The sequence below is a fragment of the Miscanthus floridulus genome, chromosome 3 (assembly GCF_019320115.1).
Source record: "Miscanthus floridulus cultivar M001 chromosome 3, ASM1932011v1, whole genome shotgun sequence".
Lineage (NCBI taxonomy): Eukaryota > Viridiplantae > Streptophyta > Magnoliopsida > Poales > Poaceae > Miscanthus > Miscanthus floridulus.
Window position 1 is genome coordinate 37,457,290 of NC_089582.1, and position 24,570 is coordinate 37,481,859.

General features: G+C 41.7%; 1 pseudogene; it reads right to left on the reverse strand.

The window, feature by feature from the left end:
* Positions 1 to 209: 209 nt before the first annotated feature.
* LOC136543538 (protein ALP1-like) lies at positions 210 to 1,528 on the reverse strand (annotated as a pseudogene).
* Positions 1,529 to 24,570: the final 23,042 nt, after the last annotated feature.

Here is a 24,570-nt window from a genome sequence, read left to right on the forward strand (position 1 = left end):
TTCCTGCCTACAGAAAACAATCCACCATCCTCCAGATAGAAGCCATCAACACTTTTATGCCATGATCATCAACATGTAAAATAAGATGAGATAGTAAATAAACAACTACGTTATAAGAAAAAGAGAGATGGACAGAATCTATTGTGACATAGTCAATGAAAGTATTCATGTAACAGGGTAGTATATAATATATAAATTAATATTTCTACCTAATTAGTTCGATTCCTGAACTTTTGCCAGATGTGATCAATCAAATCAGATTGTAGTTGCCTATGAGCTTCATGGTCACGAATCTCGGTATCTCTCTGTAGTACGTCCTCCATCGCCGGATCATGTCCTTGAGTGATTGTAGACGGCTGAACAGTAGATGTGGTTGCTTCCTCGTTCAAGTCAAATGAATCGTCCTCTATATCCTTCTCGTCCTCGATTATCATGTTGTGAAGAATTATACAAGCTAACATGATATTCTCAAGATCCCCCTTGTTCATATAGACGTGCTGGCCGACGCAAAATGCAAAAACGAGATTGTAAAATCCCAAATGCACATTCAACATCTTTTCTTGCCCCCTCTTGATGTTCTGAAAACAGCTTGTGCTCAGCTGATTGTGGTGCACGTATGGACTTGACAAAAACAGCCCACTCTGGGTATATTCCATCTGCAAGATAATAAGGTTTGCTATATTGCCTTCCATTCACAAAGTACTGCACCTGGGGAGCTTCTCCTCTTGAACTGATCGACGAACAAAGTAGATTGATTCAGCACATTAATGTCATTGTTGGACCCCGCCACTCCAAAGAAAGCATGCCATATCCATCTGTCATGTGAAACAACAGCCTCTTGAATGATTGTTGGCACACCTTGATCACCACGGGTATACTGTCCCTTCCATGCATACGGACATTTTTCCCAATGCCAATGCATACAGTCAATGCTCCCTATCATGCCAGGAAAACCACGACGCTCACCGATCTCCAACAATCGTTCCACATCTTGTACTGTGGGGCGTCTCAAGTACTCTTCACCGTATACTTCAATGACTCCCTGAACAAACTTTTTCAAGCACTCCACACCAGTACTTTCTCCCATCTTCAAGTACTCATCTAGCTGGTCTGCAGAACCGCCATATGCTAATTGACGGATCGCTACTGTACACTTATGAACTGGTGAAAACCCAGGACGATTCAGAGCATCCAATCTTACGGTGAAATAATCAGACCACCCACTCAAGGCCTCAACAATCTTCAGAAAGAGGGGTCTCCTCATCCTAAATCTTCTACGAAATTGTGTCTCATTGTAGACTGGATTAGGAGAGAAATAGTCATCCATTAGTTGCTTGCTGGCTTGTTCACGAGGCCTGTCCACATATCGCCTAGGACCACACCTACTTCTTCCACCTTGTATGACATCAGCAATGGACTGCATCTCAGCTACTATATGATCGCCTAAATCATCTAGAATTTCTTGCTCTTGAAGATAATCATCCATGGAGTACAGATCAGCAGGGTCCATGCTGTCATCTCCATCCATGGCAGCAAAGGATAGCAGCGGGTAGCAGAGAAGAAAGGGAAGCAGTAGCAGCATGTAGCATATAAGAAAGGGAAGCAATGACTACAAGGTACCGTGGCTGTGCTATATATAGTCACAATTGCCGTGGATGTATGTTTTCCCACTTGCATGCTATTTCAGTTCACACTTGAATGCATTACAGTTTCACGCTAGTGGGTGTTCACAGGAATTAAAATAGCACTGATCATAGGGAAGCAATGACTACAAGGTACCGTGGCTGTGCTATATATAGTCACAATTGCCGTGGATGTATGTTTTCCCACTTGCATGCTATTTCAGTTCACACTTGAATGCATTACAGTTTCACGCTAGTGGGTGTTCACAGGAATTAAAATAGCACTGATCATAGGAAATAAAAGGATTTCAGTTACCTTGCATAAATCAATTCCATGGAAATTAGAAGACCATTAGTTACCATTCAGCTACTGCATAATCAATTCTACAAAATTACAAATCCATCAGTTAACACTTCGAAGCAATTAATATATATGCAAATTAAACAAGGGTTGACTGCAGTCATACCTTAGGAAATAAAGCAAGTCTCAGGCTCTCCAATGCCTTGTTTCTCTCAGCCAAAGCTTCTGCATTAAGCTGATCAGTAGGCGCAAGCAACAGCTGTGTGTAAGTTTCTAGCATTTTGCACTTAGTTTGTTCATGAGCTGCTTCATGGTTAAGCCTAGCTGCTTCGATCTTCTTATCAGCCAAGCTTTGCTGAATTTCAGTCATCTTCTCTCTGTCTTCCCTATTCTTCATGCTTGCTTCAATGAACTTCTCAACTTTTCCACTAAAATCAGCCAAAGCATCAGATGACTTCTTTTTTCCATTGAGTTCTTTTTTTGCTTTCTTATGTCCTATAGGTCGCTTTTCTCCATCTAATTCCAAATCCACCATTTGAGCTGGACCAGCCTTTGCACTCTTTTCCTTTTCCTTCTTCAACCTAGCAAGATATGCTGACCACTTCTGTTGTCCACGTACTACCTTCCACATATGCAGCAGATGGAAGGCCTTACCATTATTTTGGCCAGACCACATCTCTAGTGCTTTGTTAGTCAACTGGTCATCACTCATCCCACTTTCCCACACTCTACTGGCATTTACCCAACATCCATGAAAATCAATCAATGGTTTCTTAGAACGATCCCAACGTATTTTCAGTTGGTTCCGGTTCCTCTTACGACTATTTTCTGTGGTCTTGTTGTATTCTTTAGTAACATCTGTCCAATAAGCATCTGACTTCTTGTCATTTCCATCTACTGGATCCTTTGAATTATGCAACCAAGCACTGGCCTAAACAACAAAAAGAACAGAATGAAAAAAAGACAATAGTTAATCTTCAAGTGTGCATGGAGATAGCATGCTTTCAACCTACCAGTCGTATGTCTTCACTGACCGACCAATTCAAACGGTTGGCTGTTCTAGAAGTCTCATCAATGTTAATTGTTTCATCTTCTTCTGCATCTATATCATCCACTATGTCAACAGTTTGCTGTGCTGGAGAGGGAGTTCTTGTAGCACCCTATGTCAATTGGTGAAACTGAAGATTGACTCAATCCAGCACCAACAAAGTGAAAATTTTCATTTCCATTTGGATGGTTAGCAAATGGGTTTGACTGCAGAAAATTTGAGAACCCTCCTGGTGGGTATAACCTGCAAACAACAAATTTCTGGAATATTGTTTCCATTAGGCAGGAGCACTAGCAGTACAACACTAACAATAGCAGTACAAGCTGACACAAATTTCCATCTACAAGCACACAACCATGATACCTTAGTTAATCAATTTCCATATACTACTGTCATATACGGGAACACTAGCAGTACAAGCAAATTCCATCTACAAGGCACTTTGCACTACATATGTCAGCCTAATTAACCAAGAAATTAATTAACAAAGAAGCTGCAGATGAACAATCTGTAATCCATAGAACCACAGCTCCGACGACTTACCCTTCGCTAGGAGATGACGTTGGCCACCATCCACCAACAGGAGAAGCATTGATTGAAGAAGCATGACTGATAGGAACAGAGGCACCAGCGGGAAGAATCTGAGATGCAGAAGCACCGGCGGCCGGAGCAGAGGCCACATGACCACGAGAACGGGTTCTAGGGACACCACTGCCTCGCCGCGAACTAGACTTTGTTAATCGATCCATCCCTGATTCAGAGATTTGGGTTACTATTGGGGGAGGAGCTCAGTTGGGGAGGCTAGGTCGACTTGGGGGCGTACTTCGATTTGGACCTAGGGATCCTTATCTGCAGCCGACGTGTGAGGACACAGAGCTGCGTGCGCGTTTTAGGCTCTCGCGCGGGAGAGGTCGGGGCGGTGCGCGGGAGAGGAAGGAAGATTTGGCGGGAGGACGGGAGGGGGCGGGTGCGGGTGCGGAAGAAGCGCGCGCAACTGGAGAAATTTGGCTGCGGCGGCGGCATCTCGCCTAGTGTGCGGCAGCATGCGGGAGATGGCGGCCAAGGCGAGAGCGTGCGCGGGAGGTCGAGAAAACGTGGGAGATCGATGGCGGGCTCGGGCGAGCGCGCGCACGTAGGAGGAGGAGCGCGGGAGAGGGAGGAGTTGCGGCGGCGGCGCATGTATGGCGTATGGGATCCATTGACTCTACGCTGCCCTCCACAACGTGAGGCATGGTGGTTTCTTACGGCCTTAGGAGTATCGAAGACCCAGCGTCCAAATAAGACTCGGTTTCCTTCTCTTTCTTCATTAAATTGCCTTACACGCCATCAAAATGCTGATGTGGCACCATAATAAATAAGGATGGACTCTATCGTAGAGTCTGGGTTGGGAGTGCCCTTATTGCTTCTGCGGCTCAAATCGCTGGCGATTTCTTCGGCGCCGTTGGGGACGCCCTGACGAGTGAGCTGCCACGCTGAATGTAGCTAGGACTTTACCTGTATTTGTATGGGAAATGGAACATCCGGGCCATCGGGGCTCGATGGATGGATGTATTTCCTCTCGATTAAAAAAATACCATTCACAGTACCTAGTCAAATCATCTAGAATTGAAGTAAATTTATATCAAAAATTATTAATATTTTATGATACCAAATAGCAGTAAATAGTATCCGTCTCGTCTTGAAATATATTTTTTCATAATATACTACCTTAATCTAGAAAATTATAACAATTATAGTTCTAGTCCTAGCCAAACTAACTAAAGTTTGACTAAATTTAAAGGAAAAAGTATTGATATTTGATTATTTTTGGCACCAAAAAATATACTATGCAAATTGTACATTCTATGGTGAACCCAATATGTCTATTCGGTACCGTCATTATCAATATTTTTTTTGTATAATTTCGATTAAAGTTAAGATGGCGTGACATGCTACTATTCTAGAATTATATTTTTTCTATACATACAGAGGTGGTATTGATTTGAATTGGTGTTATAAATATCACTAATCTTATTTATAACTTGGTCATAATTTTAGATAATTTATTTAAATCACTAAGGAGTTAGAGAGTAGCGTAGCGTATGCATATACAATCATAAATTAAATACATTTACCGTTGAAAGCTCTAGTTTGGTTTTGGTGAATTAAAGAAACCCTAAGTGCTAACCTAGTTTATCAAATGATCATGAGATAGGTAGCACACTCCAAGTGGTAAAGCAAATGAAGATCATGACATGATGATGGTGATGCCATGTGATGATCAAGTGCTTGGACTTGAAAAGAAGAAAGAGAAAAACAAAAGGCTCAAGACAAAGGTATAAATGGTAGGAACCAATTTGTTTTTGGTGATCAAGACACTTAGTAAGTGTGATCACATTTAGGATTGATAGCCATACTATTAAGAGGGGTGAAACTCATATCAAAATGCGGTTATCAAAGTGCCACTAGATGCTCTAACTCATTGCATATGCATTTAGGATCTAGTGGAATGCTAACACCCTTGAAAATGTTTGTGAAAATATGCTAACACATGTGCACAAGGTGATACACTTGGTGGTTGACACATTTGAGTAAGGGTGAAGAAGATAGAGTTGAAAAGGAGTTAGTCACGCTGTTCATGCATTGACTGGACGCTGGTCTCGGTAGGACCGACACGTCCAATCAGTGGTAGCAGAGAACGCGCAGGCGTCAGTCTTCAATCGGATGCTGGCATTGAAGTGACCGGACGCTGGCTGGGTGTGTCCAATCACACTGGTGTGGCGCACACAGAGGAAGCGTTGTGTGACCAGACGCTGGGTGAGTCCGGTCGAGCATGACAAGACACATCCGGTCGTGATTTCTCGCTTCTGGTACCTTACTAGAAACAACCGAACGCTGGTGTTGAAACGTCCGGTCACTTTAAGGCCCCATTTGGCAGGGCTTCTCCACCAGCTTCAGGAGCTGTTTGGAGCCATTTTCTACCAAACGGGGTAAAGTAAAATAGCTTCACTTGTGAAGCCCCTAAAAACATGCTCTCACAGTGATTTGGGGTGGGATGGAGCCAAAAAAAGTGACTTCTCCTGGCTCCTCCTCCAGGCCCCTAAAAACATGATCTCATAGGGAAGCCATTTTGCCAAATGGTTTACCAAAACTGCTTCAGCTCCACCGGTGAAACTGTTCGTGGAACTGAAGCCAAAAAAATAGCTTCACTAGTGAAGTGAAGCCCTGCTAAACGGGGCCTAAGCAGCACGTCCGATCATCACTTGACCGTTGAGATCAGATGAACAACGTTTGAAGCCGATGACACGTGGCAAGCATCGGGCGACTGGACACTGAGGTTCAGTGTCCGGTCGATCAGACCAGAGCGTCCGATCACCCCAAGCAATGCCCAGTGAAGGGGTACAACGGCTCTATTTCATGGGGGCTTCTATTTAAGCCCATGGCCGGCTCAAGCTCACTCTCTTGGCCATTTGCATTGACATAGCAACCTTGTGAGCTTAGCCAAAGTCCTCTCACTCATCTCCATCATTGATTCAATATCTTTATGAGATTGGGAGTGAATCCAAGTGCATTGCTTGAGTGTTTGCATCTAGAGGCACTTGGTGTTCGTGTTTCGCTACGGGATTCGCCTATTACTCTTGGTGGTTGTCGCCACCTAGATGGCTTGGAGCAGCGAGGATCGTCGAGCGGAGATTGGTGATTGTCTCTAGCTCCAATCGTGGTGATTGTGAAGGGTTCTTGACCTTTCCTCAGCAGAGAGCCAAAAGATACTTTAGTAAATTACTCGTGGATTGTGTGATCCTCATCTTGTGTTGGTTGTGCGACACCCTATTAAGGGTTTGGCATGTGATGCCAATTGGCGTGTGAACCTCCAAGTGAGTGAATCGCCACAACGAGGACTACCTTGCCAGCAAGCAAGTGAACCTCGATAAAAATTATTGTGTCGTCATTTGATTCTGAGGTGATTGATCTTCATTGATATTCATTCTTGTGATTGATTGGTTCACTCCTCGATATGGCGGTATAGCTATCTTGCTCTCTCTCTCTACATTAACGCAAACTAGTTATCAAGCTCTTAAGTGTAGCTAGTTGTGAGAACTTGTTAGTTTGGTTAGTGTGGCTCTTTAATTAGCCTTTGAGAGCATACTAACTTAGTGTAGTGCTATAGTCATTGTGTGGTTAGAAACAATAGAAACAAGAATTGTATTAGGTGGCATGCATTTTTAGTAGGCTAGCGCAACACTTGCTTCGTCTCATAATTATCTAACCGGTTTGTTAAGTGTTGTTGTAGAATTTTTAATAGGCTATTCATCCCCCTCTAGCCATTAGGATCTTTCAAGTGGTATCGGAGCCGAGGTCACCGTAATTTGAGGCTTAACAACCTTCGGTGTAAATATGGCTCAAATCAACAACACCAAGAAGTCACCCCAATTTGATGGCTTAAATTATCCCTATTGGAAAGATAAGATGACAACTTATAACAAGTCAATTGATAGGAAGGTTTGGAAGGTGGTAGAAACAAAGATTGAGATTGAAAATGAAGAGGCTCCCACTGCCGCCGAAGAAATGCTACTCCAAAATAATGACATTGCTCTTAGTGCAATCCATGATGCCTTGGATGAGAGAACTTTTGAGCAAATCAAGAACATTGAGAGAGCTCATGAGGCATGAAAGAAATTAGAGGAATCATTTGAGGGCACTCAAGCCGTGAAGGGTGCAAAGGCATACATTCTCAAAAAGTAGTTTGCAAGCTTTAAGATGAAGGAGGATGAGAGTGTGCTAGAGATGTTTCATAGGCTTCAAGTGCTTGTCATTGATCTCAAAGCACTTGGAGAAGAGGTGAAGGACAAGGACTTCTCCCACAAGTTCTTGAGATGCTTGCCTTCAAGATTTGGCACATTGGTCACTATTCTAGTAAGGAGTGGTTTGGATATCATGACACCAAACCAAGTGTTGGGTGATATTATGACTGATGATACATATAGAGATGATGATTAGAAGGAAAAAGAAGAAGGAGAAGAAAGATGAGAAGAAGGATGAGAAGAAGAAGAGCATGGCATTCAAGGCCACATCATCCAAAGGCAAGACAAAGCAAGATACATCAAGTGAAGATGATGGCTCATGGGATGATGATAATGATGAGAAGATGGCTCTCTTTGTCAAGAGATTTGGCAAGTTCATGGTGAAGAAATGATACTGTGCTAGAAGAAAGAAATCTTCATCCAAGAACAAGGAAGAGTCAAGAAGGTGCTTCAATTGTGGAAGTAAAGATCATCTTATTGCTCTATGTCCATACAATAGTGACAAAGATGATGACAAGAAGAACAAGAAGGACAAGAAGGAAAAGAAAGAGAAGAAGGACAAGATGACCTTAAAGAAGAAGAAGTGTGGTTCATATGTGGTCACTTGGGATAGTGATGCTTCCTCAAGTGATGATGATGACAGTGATGATGACAAAGCCACCAAGAAGAAGACACTTGTAAGCATTGCTATCAATGAGAAGCCTTCTCTCTTCGATACTCCATCATGCTTCATGGCTAAGGCCACTAAAGTACAAATTTTGTGATGATGGAAGTGACAAAGAACATGAAAATGAAAATAAAATGATAGTGATAGTGATGATGATGAACCTACTAAGGATGTACTATTTGATGTCGCAGAACCAACCAATTTATAAGAATACAAGTACAATGGCAATCCGCAAGCGGTCGCACTGTCATACTTGAACCCATATAAACCCGGTAGTCCGTCAAGTACCACGACGGGTCTCGATAAACGATTTACAACAACCAAGATCGTATAGGATTCAACATACATGCCACATGTTAGATAAAGTTCACAGATACTTTTCATCATCAGAGTACGAATAAAAGTTATTACAAACCGAGTTTGATAAATAAAGCGGAAGCAAATAAGTTCGAAGATAAAGTTTCCAACATAGTTTGATACAGTGCCAAGTCAGATCACGGTCCACAAAAGCAAAGATAGGAATTACTACAGAAGCCTTCCCAAGGCTTACTCCTCATCCACAGCAGGATAGAAGCAACTCTTGCAATAACCATGATACACAGTGCCATCTGCAACAATGGGAAAATAAACCCTGAGTACGAGAAGGTACTCAGCTAGACTTACCCGTCATGAACCAGAAATAAAATGACTCCAAGGATTATGCAAGGCTGTATAAGTGGACGTAACTTGACAACATTTTGCGTAACAGCAATTTACCCGTTGTACCATTATGATTCCTTTATCAAGTTAATTATGACTATCCATTTCTAGATTAGCAACTATCATGTGCCAAACATGTGGTATATCATTTAGAAGCATACAATAGTAACCATGACTATCCTTCTTTTTCACAAACAATGCTGGGCATCCCCACGGAGATGAGCTAGGTTGGATAAGACCTTTGTCCAATAGGTCTTGCAATTGAACCTTAAGTTCTGCTAACTCATTGGGTGGCATTCTATAGGGCCTTCTGGATATGGGTGCGGTACCTGGCACTAATTCAATCTTAAATTTCATGTCCCTATCCGATGGTAGACCTGGTAATTCCTCTGGAAATACATCCGGAAACTCACAAACCACGGGGATATCACATATGGTGGTGGTTTGGATAGCACAGGCTAAATGTTGGGGTTCGAAATCGCGGGAGAGTGGGACTAGAAAAGCATTCCCTCCCGTGGGTTCTCTCAACATAATAGTGCGGTTGCTAGTGTCAATAAGAACACCATGATCCTTCATCCAATTCATGCCTAAGATTACACTTATCGACAACCCCGGCAATATTATCAAATCTGTTGTGTACACCCTCCCTTGTATCAAGATGAGTACATTTTTTACTATCTTTTTGGTAGTAACAGTTCCCCCTGCTGAACTTATGTTAAAACCCCCTTTACTTACTTCTATAATTTCTTGATCATGTCTAGATGCAAATGCTTGACTCATAAATGAATGAGAAGCTCCGGAGTCAAATAAAACAACAGCGGGATGCTTGTTGACGAGAAACATACCAGCCGTGACAACTTCTCCGGCGGGCACTTCCTCCACAGCGGTATAATGCACTTGTCCCTGACGTGCCCTGGCATTCACCTGCCTTTGATTGTTCTAATTTGGGTTGCTATTCCTCTTGGGGTGGGGGCACTCCTTGGACCAATGACCCAGTTGGTTGCAGTTGAAACAGGGTTGATTATTTCTGAATCTGGCGGAGCTATCCTGATTACCATTTCCTTTTGGTAAGGCAATAGTGAACGCCTTACGGAATGGTTTCTGTGGCCTATTATTCCGAGCTTTCGGTGGTGGAGGCCTAAACTTGGGTGCAGGTGGACGGAATTGTGGCCTAGCTATGACAGATGCTTTTGACTAGAAAGATCCGGATGCACCGGCCTCATATGCTCTCTTGCGACCTTTAGCAACTGCATGCATGTTGTTGTGGTTTTCTTGGGTCAAGGCATCACTAATAAACTCATTGTACGTGGCACATCGAGAATTTGCCATAGTCTTCATCAGTTTGGTACCCAAACCTCGCTTGAAACTCTCAATCTTTTTCTCTTCAGTATCCACGAAACTTGGAGCATATCTTGACAAGTTGCTGAATGCGTGCATATATTCTATGAGTGACTTTGTTCCCTAAGTGAGCCTCATAAATTTGGCTGTTTTCATGTGCATCAGGCCCAGGGGAATATGGTGTCCCCTAAAAGCCAGCTTGAACTGATCCCAAGTCACTCTCGCATTAGCAGGCAGAGACGACAGGAAGTGTGTCCACCAGATTCCTGCTGGTCCTTGCAATTGATGAGAAGCATATTCTGCTTTCAGGTGCTCTATGACCCTTAGCAGACGAAATTTCTGCTCAATGGTATTTAGCCACTCATCGGCCTGCAGTGGTTCCTCAGCCACCTTGAAGATCGGAGGCTTCATGTCCAGAAACTCCTTAAATGAACTGTGCTGATTTGGCTCGGCCCCTGGTTGCTGTGGGTGGCCACGAGCAGTGTTTTGCGCGATGAGGCGCAAAGCTTCCTCCATTGTCCTTTGGCTCCCTAGGAGCTGGGTAAAGAATTCCTGAGCAGACGGTGGCGGTGGGGGTGGCAAATCATCTTGGTTGCCATCCTGGCTGCTACTAGCTCCTGCACGGGTGCGCGTCATCTGCGAAGTTGCAACAATAAGCGATTATTGGTTGAGGTCAAGAGATTGCAGAGGAATTTTATACTCATGCCAAACTAAAATTACTGGAGAAAATTCTCAAAGTCACAATAAAAACAGAGGCATAATAATTCATTCTCGCAACATGACATCACCAATTTGACCACTTATCGTGCTCATAACGCATGCAATTTTAAAGCATGATTACTGACAAAGTACTGGAATTGCATTGACGTTCATCCAAACGTGCGATTAACATTACATGATAGTCTGGTTACTAATGCCAACTTGGAACTACAGGTCCATTACATGAATAAAGGTGATACATTAGGCTTCCCACTACATGCTAAGCGATCTAATCCTCATCATGATCACTATCGAGGTCAGACACAGAACCATCTCCTTCCTCAGGTTCTACTTCTTCTTCAGGCTCCACTTCTTCCTTGTACCCTTCTAGATCCATTTCTGTGGCTCCAGGTGGTACATAAGGGTGGAGCTAATTATGCAGTAGATGAACCTCTTCATGCAGATTATCGTTGTATTCTTCCGCATTGGCCAGCTGCTGTCCCAGCTCAAACTGTCGAGCCCTCAGGACATCTTCCCTGGACCAAGCTGCATTTCGCTGGTGAGTTAACTGAGTCATCTCTTCAGTGAGCCTCTCAATCTCAGCGTCGTGCTCCCTCTAAAGCTGACGTCGGTCCTCGCGGGCATGACCAAGAGCACCAGACACACGTCTGAGGCTACCTTCTACTCCATCTAACACTCTCATCATTGCGAACATGGTGCTCATGGCAGGGTTATCGCTATTCTGCCCTTCCGCGGCACCAATCTCCAAAGATCTTCCTCTTGCCTGCTGCCATGAGTCAGTGGAGGGATTACCTCTTGGAAAGACTCCAACCAAAGCGGCTGTCAGCTCCTGAGGAAAATGATCCATGATATCCCTCGGGATCCCAAAGGCTGCCCTACCAGCTGCTTCTTCAGCAGTCCTGCCAGTCGACTCATAACACCAACCTGTCCACTCAGAATCGTCACCTCGGGGACGAACAACGGCCTCCACAGTAACTAAGAGACCTTCTCCCAACCGCTCATTCGCCCAGAAGTAGCGGGGTTCCATTCCATCAGGATAACCTATATAGCTGAGCACTCTCCACAAGAGTGTAGGCATCCCAAACTCTCCAAGGAATGTGTGACGTTGACAGGTACATGGAGCAAGCTGATGGCTAGGAGTTCTGCCTCCGGTGGACTTGCGAGCAGTCTGCTTGGTGCGTGCCATCTGCACCATTAACATGTACCCTTTGGTGAGACAAAGCCATAATGGATAAGAGTTACATAATCGAGTAAGAATTTTATAAGGGGAGGAACAATGTAGTTATGTGTATGGTAATTTAACATGATGCATGCTCGTTCCGTACATCCTCATAAACTTAGGAAAAATTTGTTTCTAACGGTAGACACGGTGGCATACATACGTTCTTTCATATATATCGTAACTAGTCGAGCTACACGTTTCGTTGTTAGTGTACCTGCATAAAATTTCATTTCAGCCCTAAACCCATAATGAAATATGCAGAATGTAATTGTAAATACTTTCATATATGTATCCCCATACATATACTTCCGTATCAATCTACCCAACAATAATTTAAACCCACAATTAAATACGTACCATATACACATGCAAGCATGCATACATAGCCGTACCAAAGCTAACTCTTCCCGACCGCACGCTCACATCTTGTGGTCATACACTCATCTTACCTTGGCATAGAGGCATTTGATCCATACATTACCACTCAAGTGAATGGCATCCATACTATAGCACGCCGTATGGACGACGAAGTAAAAACCCCCATGTTAGTACTTAAATAGCCACCTAATAGTCCTTACTTTGGGCATAAGGAAAGTGATCATTGGCACACTTTAGATTTCAAATACCTATTATATAACTATTAGTTGCTAGAAAAGGGTTTTTGGAAAACAAAAACTTTCGTTTTAAATACACTTGTGACAATTAACGTTGAACCGCTCTGATACCAGCTATCGCAGAACCTACCAATTTATAAGAATACAAGTACAATGGCAATCCGCAAGCGGTCGCACTGTCATACTTGAACCCATATAAACCCGGTAGTCCGTCGAGTACCACGACGGGTCTCGATAAACAATTTACAACAACCAAGATCGTACAGGATTCAACATACATGCCACATGTTACATAAAGTTCATAGATACTTTTCATCATCAGAGTATGAATAAAAGTTATTACAAACCGAGTTTGATAAATAAAGCGGAAGCAAATAAGTTCGAAGATAAAGTTTCCAACATAGTTTGATACAGTGCCAAGCCAGATCATGGTCCACAAAAGCAAAGATAGGAATTACTACAGAAGCCTGCCCAAGGCTTACTCCTCATCCACAGCGGGATAGAAGCAACTCTTGCAATAACCATGATACACAGTGCCATCTGCAACAATGGGAAAATAAACCCTGAGTACGAGAAGGTACTCAGCTAGACTTACCCATCATGAACCAGAAATAAAATGACTCCAAGGATTATGCAAGGCTATATAAGTGGACGTAACTTGACAATATTTTGCGTAAAAGTAATTTACCCGTTGTACCATTATGATTCCTTTATCAAGTTAATTATGACTATCCATTTCTAGATTAGCAACTATCCTGTGCCAAACATGTGGTATATCATTTAGAAGCATACAATAGTAACCATAGCAGGTATTGTAATTCCATATTCATCTGAACCATCATGTTTCATAATATAGTTACTACGATGTTGGGACTAGCCAAGTTTCTCACTATCCGGGAGAGACGGCGATTCGAATCGATTTCAACCAGCTGGGAATTTATTCCTAACACAAACCCAGATCTACCAGCCATGATAGTCTTAGGTCACCTTTGGTACAACTCAGGTACACATTTTGTGGGTCCGTACCACGCCGCACAATCTAGAACACCAGATGCCAGGATGCTTAGGCCAAGCCTGCCCTTGGGCTCAGTCTGATCGTTCCCCGGAAGGAGCGTACAACAGAACGGTTCCCGGCCTGAGTTGAATTACTCGGCTTCGCGGTCGGAACGAGTTATCCGACCAGCTAAGTGAGAGGCATGCGTTCAATCTTGTCAGAAGCACCAACAATGGTACGGTCCTTAATCGACACAGACGGGGATAAATCCACACCCAAGACCTCCATGTCTTGTTGCTTCTCTATCGACTTCCTGTCCAGTCTCGATTTACTTTTACCACATGGTTCTGTTCCACGATAGCAGATATAGTCAACCATGCTCCGGTATCCCCCTATCTCTCGCAGGTGACAGGACATCACCCGACTTCTACCGGTCTAAGCATGGCTAAGCATATATTCGATCCTGGACCTATACCGGTTAAAGGGTTAATATCTGGACAAGGAATGTACATGCATCAAGTGGTTTCATTCAACTCTTATAACCTAATGCATCAATCATAAATACGTAAGTAAACATTTGTAAATTACTGGGAGACTTATAATGCTCCGGGGCTTGCCTCGCAGAAAGGAAGTAGGGCGATGGTCAGGACACTCCGGAAGCTCTTTAGGGTTCTGCTCCGCGCCTTCGGGAGCTGTGGCTTGCGGATCCTCCTGCGGGTTCCCTTCCTCTACTTCTTCGAATTTCAGCAACGTGATCTCTTCCTCCGATCCTAGATGCATGAGTATGGTATAAGTATTACGAATGCATATATGTTAACAAGTGCATCATGTTGTTTGAGTAGGTGCATATCTATTCTCGATTATTACTTAACTACTTCTACAATGCATCGACTATGCCACAAACAGTAGCTACTTGTTTCACTCATAATTGGAGTTCTACAAATCCAAAATTAGTGATCTAGGACTTTCTGGAAAGCTTATCAAATTCTATACAACTTTGTTATTAACCATTTTTACAGTACACATCAGTTTCAACATGCAACTCATCACACTCTAGAATCAGTCTGGAGACTATTTAACATGCAATGTAAAGTAATAATACTTCTACTTCATGTAATCATTCAAAATTTGACAACCTAGACTCTACCACCAGTTTAAGCATACCATATACAGTTAAGATAATATAAAGGTGAAGTCCAAACTATTTATTTAAATGCCTTTATTATTTTATTTAGATATCTAGGTTAAATAATAAACATATATCAGATATACTTCATAAATTCTCAAAAATTTACAGTGCCTTACTAATGCTATCAAAGGACTACCATAAAAATTTCATGTCATTTTACTAAGTAGAACATCCTATACAAAAATGATAAGGAAGCAAGGCTTGAAATAGCATAAATGGAAAATCCTAGTGAAAAGTGTCAAGCAACAGATTTCTTATTTTTCTTAACATCCATATGGTACTAGTATTACCTCCAATAAATTTCATGAATTTTGGACCCATAATTAATTTATAAAAATTCATGCAAGGATTAACTATTTATAAAAGAAAAATCTATAACTATAGATCTACACACGCACTGGTCCTCAAATTTTTACCAGAGTTCACATATACTAAGACTAGCTTACCACAAAAATTTCATAATTTTTGGAGCACAGGAACTCTAGATATAAAATAAACAAATTTGAATGCATTCAAAAGCACATCTCAAATCCTTATTTAAATCTCCAGAAATTTCTACTGTACATGTTAAAAACATATTTTTCCTAAATACTACACTTCCTAAGGAACACTACAAAATTTATTTCACAATTTTAGGAGCTACCAAACTAAAGATACAAAAATAACAAAACACATGAAATTAGGGTTTAAATCTGTACAAGATTGAACTAGCTTTTTCTTCTTATGTCGCTGACAAGTGGGACCCACTGGTCAGCGAGACACAGCAGAGCACGGCGGCGCTGCTCGACTGACGCGGCTAGAACTCGACGGCGGCGAGCTTGCCAGCGGTGACATCATCACCAGGTGTTCTACTCGACATTGTGCACACTTCCATTTACTTGGTGGGACTGCTCGTCGGTGCCAGCGACGGCGACGGCGCTCATGGCAGAGCAGTGGGGCTGGCCGACGGCGCTATGCCGGTGGAGGCCACGGTGAAGCCAAGCGACGTGCTCTACAGAACTACGGCAACCCTGCGACGGTGACTAAGCAACCTAGACAGCGGAAGCTGCTCCGGCGAAGCACGGCCACTGCAGCGCCCATGGCGGCACTCCGGCGAGGGTGTTCCCGCGATGGCGCAAAGCTAAACATGGCTCACCTAGGGCACAGATGGGGGCGTTGCAAGGTGGAAATGGGGGGGAAGGTGGAGACAGAGCTACGGGCGTGACTGATTGGTGAATGGAACGATGGTGAGCGCCGGTGAGCTCGGCGGAGTGGCTGCGACGGCGATGGCAAGCGCACTGAGCAGAGGAGCGCGGGGAGGCGAGTGAGAGTGAACGGCCAGCCCGTTGGTGACTTAAGCACGTCGCTGGTGGCTTGCTGGCCGTCAATGCCTGACGAATGGGCCCTGCATCGGCGTACGGCCTCCAGATGGTGCGCGCGGCCATCACCGGCCACCACGCGGCGGCCAGCGCCTGTGGACAGTCGGCCACTGAACGTTTGCGATTCAGTCGATTCAGACAAGCAGCGTGATGCCTGACAGTGCGTTTTGATGTTCATTTAACTGCTAATCCATAGCTCTATTGCGCGAACCATAAAAATGGAACTTGTAGACCGTTATACCATCTACAACTCTCTTTCAGTGAACTTGTGCTAAATCGCAACTGAAACAAAGTAATATCATCACCAATGTCAGCCTGACAGTCGGTCAGTAAACCTAGACTTAGAAAAATTTTACAAGTGTTGAATTCTTGATTTTTCTGATTTTTGTGGGACCTATTCAAGCATGTTAGAAGCTAAATCAGTCCATGACCCAAAAATAAAAGTTGTTCCTTATGTCAAATACTACAACTTTGCTTTAGTGAACTCCTCCATGCAAGGTCCCTAACACCTAGTTCCAAATTGGTCAAACATGTCACTTTTAAAAGAGGAAACACATCAAAGCATGGCTTAATGACCAAACTAGCCCTAGAACTAAATACCAAAGTTATTCATGATGATATCCTAAGCATGTTTGAGCAATTTGCAAGGCCATTCAAGCATTTCATGTAGTAGTCACTCATAGAGCTATCCAGGTCAACACATGAAATATGCCTTACTTGACCATGAAATGTGGCCTTCATGAACAAGGTTACTTTTGTTAACCTAAGTGTAGCTAAGGTGTTTTAGTGACTAGCATTACCCCCTTGTATTCATTTGTACAAGATCATATGCATATGTTCCAAGAAACACGAGATAACAAGCAATGTTTCATATGTGTCGATCAAATGTTTCAATTGTAAATGATGATTTATGAATGCTTGATGCTCATGCTCATGTTATGCAAGTCAAGTTATGCAAGGCTAACACCCGAGGTGTTACATTTGACATGCTAGAAAATGCTAGAGAACACTTTGGCATTAAGAGAAAAGAATACAAAAGCTTACGTAAGGAACTAAAAGCCCTTAAGCAAGCCTTTGATGAGCTCAATGCAACTCATAAGAGGCTAGAGGAAGCTCATGAGAAGCTTGGCAAAGCTCACAAGCAGCTTGAAAAAGTTCATTGCTCTTTGCTTAATGAACAAGATAAAAAGAAGCATGTTGAAACTTGTAATGTAGGCTTAACTTGTGATCTAATTGATGAATCATTATCTATGCCTATCATTGTTCCTCCCGCTAACCCTTCTTGTAGTACTTCTACTTCCACCTCATCTAGTTGTGATGGTCTCACTTGTGATGCCTCACTAATGGTTGAGAATGAGAACCTCAAGAAGGAGGTCAATGAGCACACTCACACCTTGACTAAGGCCTATGGTGGTGAGGACCGTTTGCTTATGTTCTTGGATAGCCAAAGAATTTCTCTCTACAAAGAGGGATTGGGCTATATCCCTAAGAAAGGCAAGGCGGCCTTTGCTCCTCATAAGACTAGTTTTGTGAAGAACAATGGTCGGTTTCGTACTAGTTGCAAGCAAGTTGATCATAAAGAGCATGAATGCAACAACAAGGGAAAAAATGCTAATGTATCCTCCATTAAGTTTAATTCTTTCTATAAGCTTATCAAGTGTGCAAATAGTGTAAAGGCTAAGTTCATTGGTAAACCATAGATGTGCTCAAAGAAGAAAGCCATTTGAGTGCTAAAGAGCTTGGTCACTAATCTTCAAGGATCCAAGCAAGTTTAGGTACCTAAAAGGAATTGATCTTCTTTTGTAGGTCAATTACAAAGCCAGAGAAATGTATTGGGTTCTTGATAGTGGGTGCACTCAACACATGACCGGTGATACAAGAATGTCCAAGTTAATCAACACCAATGGCAATGATGGTTATGATAGTATCACATTTAGTGACAATGGCAAAGACAAGGTCAAAGGGCTTGGTAAGATTGTAATATCCAATGACATGAGCATATCCAATGTATTGCTAGTAGAGAGCTTGAACTTTAATTTGCTATCAGTGGCTCAATTGTGTGATCTTGGATTCAAATGCATATTTAGGGTAGATGATATAGAGATCATAAGTATAGATAGCTCTAACTTGATCTTCAAGAGCTTTATATATAAGAATCTATACTTGGTTGATTTCAATGCTAGTGAAGCTAAATTATCTACATGTTTGTTCACTAAGTTTAGCATGGGTTGGTTATAGCATAGAAGGCTTGATCAAGTTGGAATGAAACAATTGAATAGATTGGTTAAGCATGACTTGGTTAGAGGCTTGAAAGATGTTGTGTTTGAAAATGATAAGCTTTGTAGCTCTTGTCAAGCCAGAAAATAAGTTGGAAACACCAATCCTAAGAAAAGTATGATGAGCACTAGTAAAGCATTTGAGTTATTGCACATGGATTTATTTGGGCCAACTCAATATACTAGCATTGGTGGTAACAAATATGGCTTTATGATAGTGGATGATTACACTAGATACACATGGGTATTCTTTCTAGTAGATAAGAGTGATATGTTTACAACATTCAAATCATTTGTTAAAGATATTCACAATGAGTTTGAAACAACCATCAAGAGAGTTAGAAGTGATAATGATAGTGAGTTCAAGAACACTAGAATTGATAAGTTGTGTGATGAATTTAGAATTAGACATCAATTCTCAACCAAGTACATACCACAATCAAATGGCCTTGTTGAGAGGAATAATAGAATACTCATTGATATGGCAAGGTCTATACTTAGTGAGTACAATGTGAGTTAATCTTTTTGGGCCGAAGCTATCAACACGGCTTACTATTGTTGCAACCGTCTTTATTATCACCCATTGAAAGAGAAGACACCATATGAACTCTTGAATGGTCGAAAGCCCAACATTGTGAGCTTAACCAAAGCCCTCCCACTCATCTCCATCATTGATTCAACATCTTTGTGAGATTGAGAGCGAATCCAAATGCATTGCTTGAGAGTTTGCATCTAGAGGCACTTGGTGTTCGTGTTTTGCTGCGGGATTCGCTTGTTACTCTTAGTGGTTGCCGCCACCTAGACGGCTTGGAGCAGCGAGGATCGTCGAGCGGAGGTTAGTGATTGTCTCCGGCTCTGATCATGGTGATTGTGAGGGGTTCTTGACCTTTCTCCGGTGGAGAGTCAAAAGGTACTTTAGTAAATTGCTCGTGGCTTATGTGAATCCTCATCTTGTGTTGGTTGTGTGGCACCTTATTAAGAGTTTGGTGTGTGATGCCAATTAGCGCGTGAACCTCCAAGTGAGTGAATCGCCACAACGAGGACTAGCTTGTCGGCAAGCAAGTGAACCTCGGTAAAAATTATTGTGTCATCATTTGATTCCGAGGTGATTGGTCTTTATTGATATTCATTCTTGTGATTGATTGGTTTACTCCTTGACACAGCGGTATAACTATCTTGCTCTCTCTCTTTACATTAACGTAAATTAGTTATCAAGCTCTTTAGTGTAGCTAGTTGTGAGAGCTTGTTAGTTTAGTTAGTGTGGCTCTTTAGTTAGCCTTTGAGAACACACTAACTTAGTGTAATGCCATAGTCATTGTGTGGTTAGAAACAATAGAAACTACAATTGTGGTAGGTGGCTTGTATTTTTAGTAGGCTAGCGCAACACTTGCTTCGCCTCATAATTGTCTAACCGGTTTGTTAAGTGTTGTTGTAGAATTTTTAATAGGCTATTCACCCCTCTATAGCCATTAGGACTTTTCAACCGTTTTAAATATAAGTCATTCTGATTTTTCTAGGTACATAGTTTTTATTATTTATCCAGCTATAATGTATATCTCTATACATAGCTTTTACGTAGAAATACCAAAATGACTTATAATTTGAAAAAAAAAGTAAGATACTAATAACAATTACATACTATGTGACAGAAATCACAGAATACTCTGCGAGCTGCGACTGATATGTGGGATCCATGACGCTTGGGACCCAGTATGTCAGTAACCAAGACACGATGCGGTTGAGTAACTGCTCCTATTGGTACTACCGGTCAATAGACTGCTAGATACATGAGGTATTTTTCTGTCATATTGAATGTTTGGACATATGTATGAAATATTAAATATAGATTAATTATAAAACTAATTATATAAGTTGTGACTAATTTGCGAGACAAATATTCTAAGCCCAATTAATCCATGATTTGATAATGTGGTGCTACAGTAAATATGTGCTAATGATAGATTAATTAGGCTTAAAAAATCGTCTTGTAAATTCGCCTCCATCTATGTAATTAGTTTTATAATTAATCTATATTTAATACTTCTTATTAGTATCTAAATATTCGATGTGACATGAATTTTAGAAACGACTAAAGAACCAAACATCCCCTAAGGTTCACAAAGAGAATCGGGAACCACCTGATACGTTGAAATTTTGGAAGCAACAGGTGAAATCAAATTTAAACGATTGAAAAATAAAAAATAATAATTTCGATGTTCAAATTTTCTGTGACTATATTGACATCAAAAAATGGTTTTTGATTGAAATGTACACATTTTATTTCCTTGTTATTTGATCCTCTGTTTTACTTCTTCTATCCCAAAATAGAAGTCGCTATAGGATGCTTATAAGTCAAACTTTTGTCATGTTAGCTTCTCTTATAATCCATCTTTTTCAGCTTGTTTTTTCAATTGAAACAATGTTTTTCTCTCATAACAAATCAGCCGGAACAATGTTTTGGCTTGTTTTTTCAGCGAAGCGAACGAGGCCAAAGGCGTGCAACATTTATATCTGCAAATAAGTTTATTATGAAAGTGTATTTAATGGTCTATCTAATTATACTAATTAACTGAGGGAAGGGGCCATAGCCTTCCGCCCTTGGCACGCCCATCATTCCGGTTGCCGGCCATAGCCATCAAATCCAGTCAACTTTGTCTGTGCTGTGGTTAATCTTTTTCATGGTACAGAGAGTGCTAATTCTTCCATTGATGATAGATTGATTGATGTTTACAAACAGCATGAGAAAGCAGCTCCGTGGGATGTGGATTTGTGGAAGAAGCAGAGAGTTGCTTTCCTCCGATTCTGCAACAAGTTACAGAAACCAATAACATGTTACAATCCAAGACAAGATTGCACTGCTCAATCGATACTCAGAACGATAGAATCCACAAGATCAAGATACATAATCTGTGATAGCAGCAAGAACAAGAAGAACAGACCGGAGGACAGGGCAAGAAGACCGGTTCTGTTACATGGCGCCTTATATCCGGCACGCAGTCCGCTGCTTCTATGGGCCGAGCCCACGAGACTAAGCCACCAAGGACAATCAGCCCATTTGCTCATAACGTTTCACCCCTTCTCATCAGCTGGCGCACGCACTCCTCTTTTGTTGACGCCGGCTCATGACATAACACTTCTAATCAGGCTACAACAGATCATTATATCACAAGTCCTAGATATATACATAAGTTTTGTTACAGTTCACTTGCCCAGGACTCCCACTCAGTTTTAAAATGGAAAAGTTTGCATGGTTCTTGAACATATCCGCACTTTGTTGTTTGAGGAGGTGAACAATAGACCCGTTTGACGTAGCTTCAACTCCGAGATCTATGTTGGATCTGCAGTTTGTAGACTAAATAAAATTGGTTTAAATATCTATATTTAATCTAAAATGTAAACGAGTTGAGCCTTGTAAATGCACTTGACATGCCTGCACAGATCCAAGATTTCCTAGAGCTAGGGCTCTTTCAAACAGGGTCTCTATCTCCAGCAATTTCCTGGGCATGAAAAACTAACTTTGCTTAAAGATATTTGCCCTAATGTTACACCATAGATTGGCTTCCATGCACGAGCATTTCAAACACACCTTTTTAAGTTTGTAGTAAGTTGTTTAAAAAAAAAAAAACTAGCATACATGCACGAGCATCTCAAACACTCTTTTTAAGTTTCTGCGTTTAGGAATGTGAATAATACGAAGCATAAAAAAATCAAAAAAATCAAATGATTTTTTTATCGATTTTTATTTTTTTGGCCAACCTTTAGTAATTAGGTTGGAATATTTGTCACTTCTCCTATATTTCAGGTGCCTGAATTTTAAGATGATTTCAGGCAACACTCTTATACCACCAACTAGTATAAGTATGTTGTTACTTTTGTGATTTATTATTTGTCTTTATGTCATAACATATTAAATTTTTGTCCTTGTCCACCTATATAGAAATAATTGTAAATTGTTAACTGTCTTTGTGCCAACACAAATCAGATTTTGTCGGGTTTGTGGTTTTATCTTACGGGTTTTTTATTCTCGGTACCGAAAATCGCAGATTGCGCCTACAGAAATTGCAATGAGCGAAATATGCAATTTTAGTATAAAATATATGCAATAACCGTTGCTCGAAAGAAAACTATGAATTTTAGCAAGTCCCAATATTTGTTTAAGGAAAATATTGTTTTCTAAACTAAACTAATAAGTCTTATGATATTTGCATATTTTTTGCACTCATTTTGTTGCATATTTTTTCGTTTGCTTATACTGATTTGTTTTATTTATTTATTTATTTTAGAAATCGATTTAGTTTGGGGTTCCCAAATTTCCAAAAATAAAAAGGGTTTCCCTTACTTCCCATCTCTATCTCTCTAAATCAGAGCCAAGCTCTGCAATTTTATTGGAGCTGGCGCATGCAGGCTCCACTGCCGCTGGCCTGGCGCGTGTGGGAGCTTTCACCACTGCCAACCGCACAGCATACGCGCGGGCACCGCTGCCCACCGTGAAGAGGGCTGCTGTCGTTTCCATATGAAAACAAGTACACCCACCATGTACGTGTTCATTGAAATGCCAGAAGGAGGAGAGAGCCGAGCGGCGCGGGTGCGACGCAGCGGCGAAGCGACGCGCCGATGGGTTCACTGTGCCCATCCCGCCGGGCCGAGCGGTGGCGGCGGCAGCTTCGTCTTCCTCTGCACCTTCACTAGACACACGGAGGTTTGTGCTTCCCCCACGTCTCTGAAAACAGCCCAGTTCTCGGCTCCCGGCAATCTCTCTGATGATACACAATTAAAGGACTGCGTCCACAGAGGTTCCTCCATTGCTCATGCTGGTTCATGTGCTACATGTGCATAGTCTACACTTATCTCAAGTAGCTATACTACTATAGTACAGAGGTACTTCGAATCTCCAAGACATGGCCTCTAAAGTACATTGATATTCTTTTCAACAACTATATACCAAGTGTATTATATTAGATTGGCTGCAATAATTAAAGACGGAAAGCAATCAATGATCGCTGTATCTTCTTGTGGCCTTCTCCAAACAAGCCAGCAAAGCTCCTAGAAGAAAAAAAAAATCAAGGATAGAGTGAATCGACTGAGTTCCTCTTATTTCCCTTTTTATTGCCTATGCAAACATCACGCTAGTCGCTATCACATTTCATAGTTAGAATATTTGTTTGTTTCCACTGCTGCATCATTAATCCGGCGATAACGAAGTGCCCACTGTGTGTCTGTGAAAATACCAAACCGCTGAAACTTACAGAATACAGGTATGAACATTTTCTTGCCTTTTTGTACATGACATCTTTATTTGTTCAAGTATGCTTGCTATAGATATTTGACATTGCTACCGTCAGTTCGCCAAAGTGAAAAATTATGTGCCTGTGTATACTCTTAGTTTATTAATAAAGTGGTTCATTGCTTCACACTGAAATATGCATAGAACAGAAAGGTTTCTGTTAGTGCCTGAATATGATTATTTATATAATGCTAAGGTGCACACATTTTCGTCGTAAAAAAATATTTAATGATATCTTGCCATCAATGTAGCAAGCAGTCTTACAGGTTCCTCTGATGGTTGCCCATTGCATGGTATTTGGTAAGATCTTCTCTCACGATCCTTTCCAATACCAGGGCCATGCATCTCAAATCTAAGAGAATTTTGATCAACTCACCATATGATGAGCACTGTTCCATCGCACCTGCATGTATAAATTCGTGTACAGATGGAGTTCTTATGCCAAGGCGTGCTCATG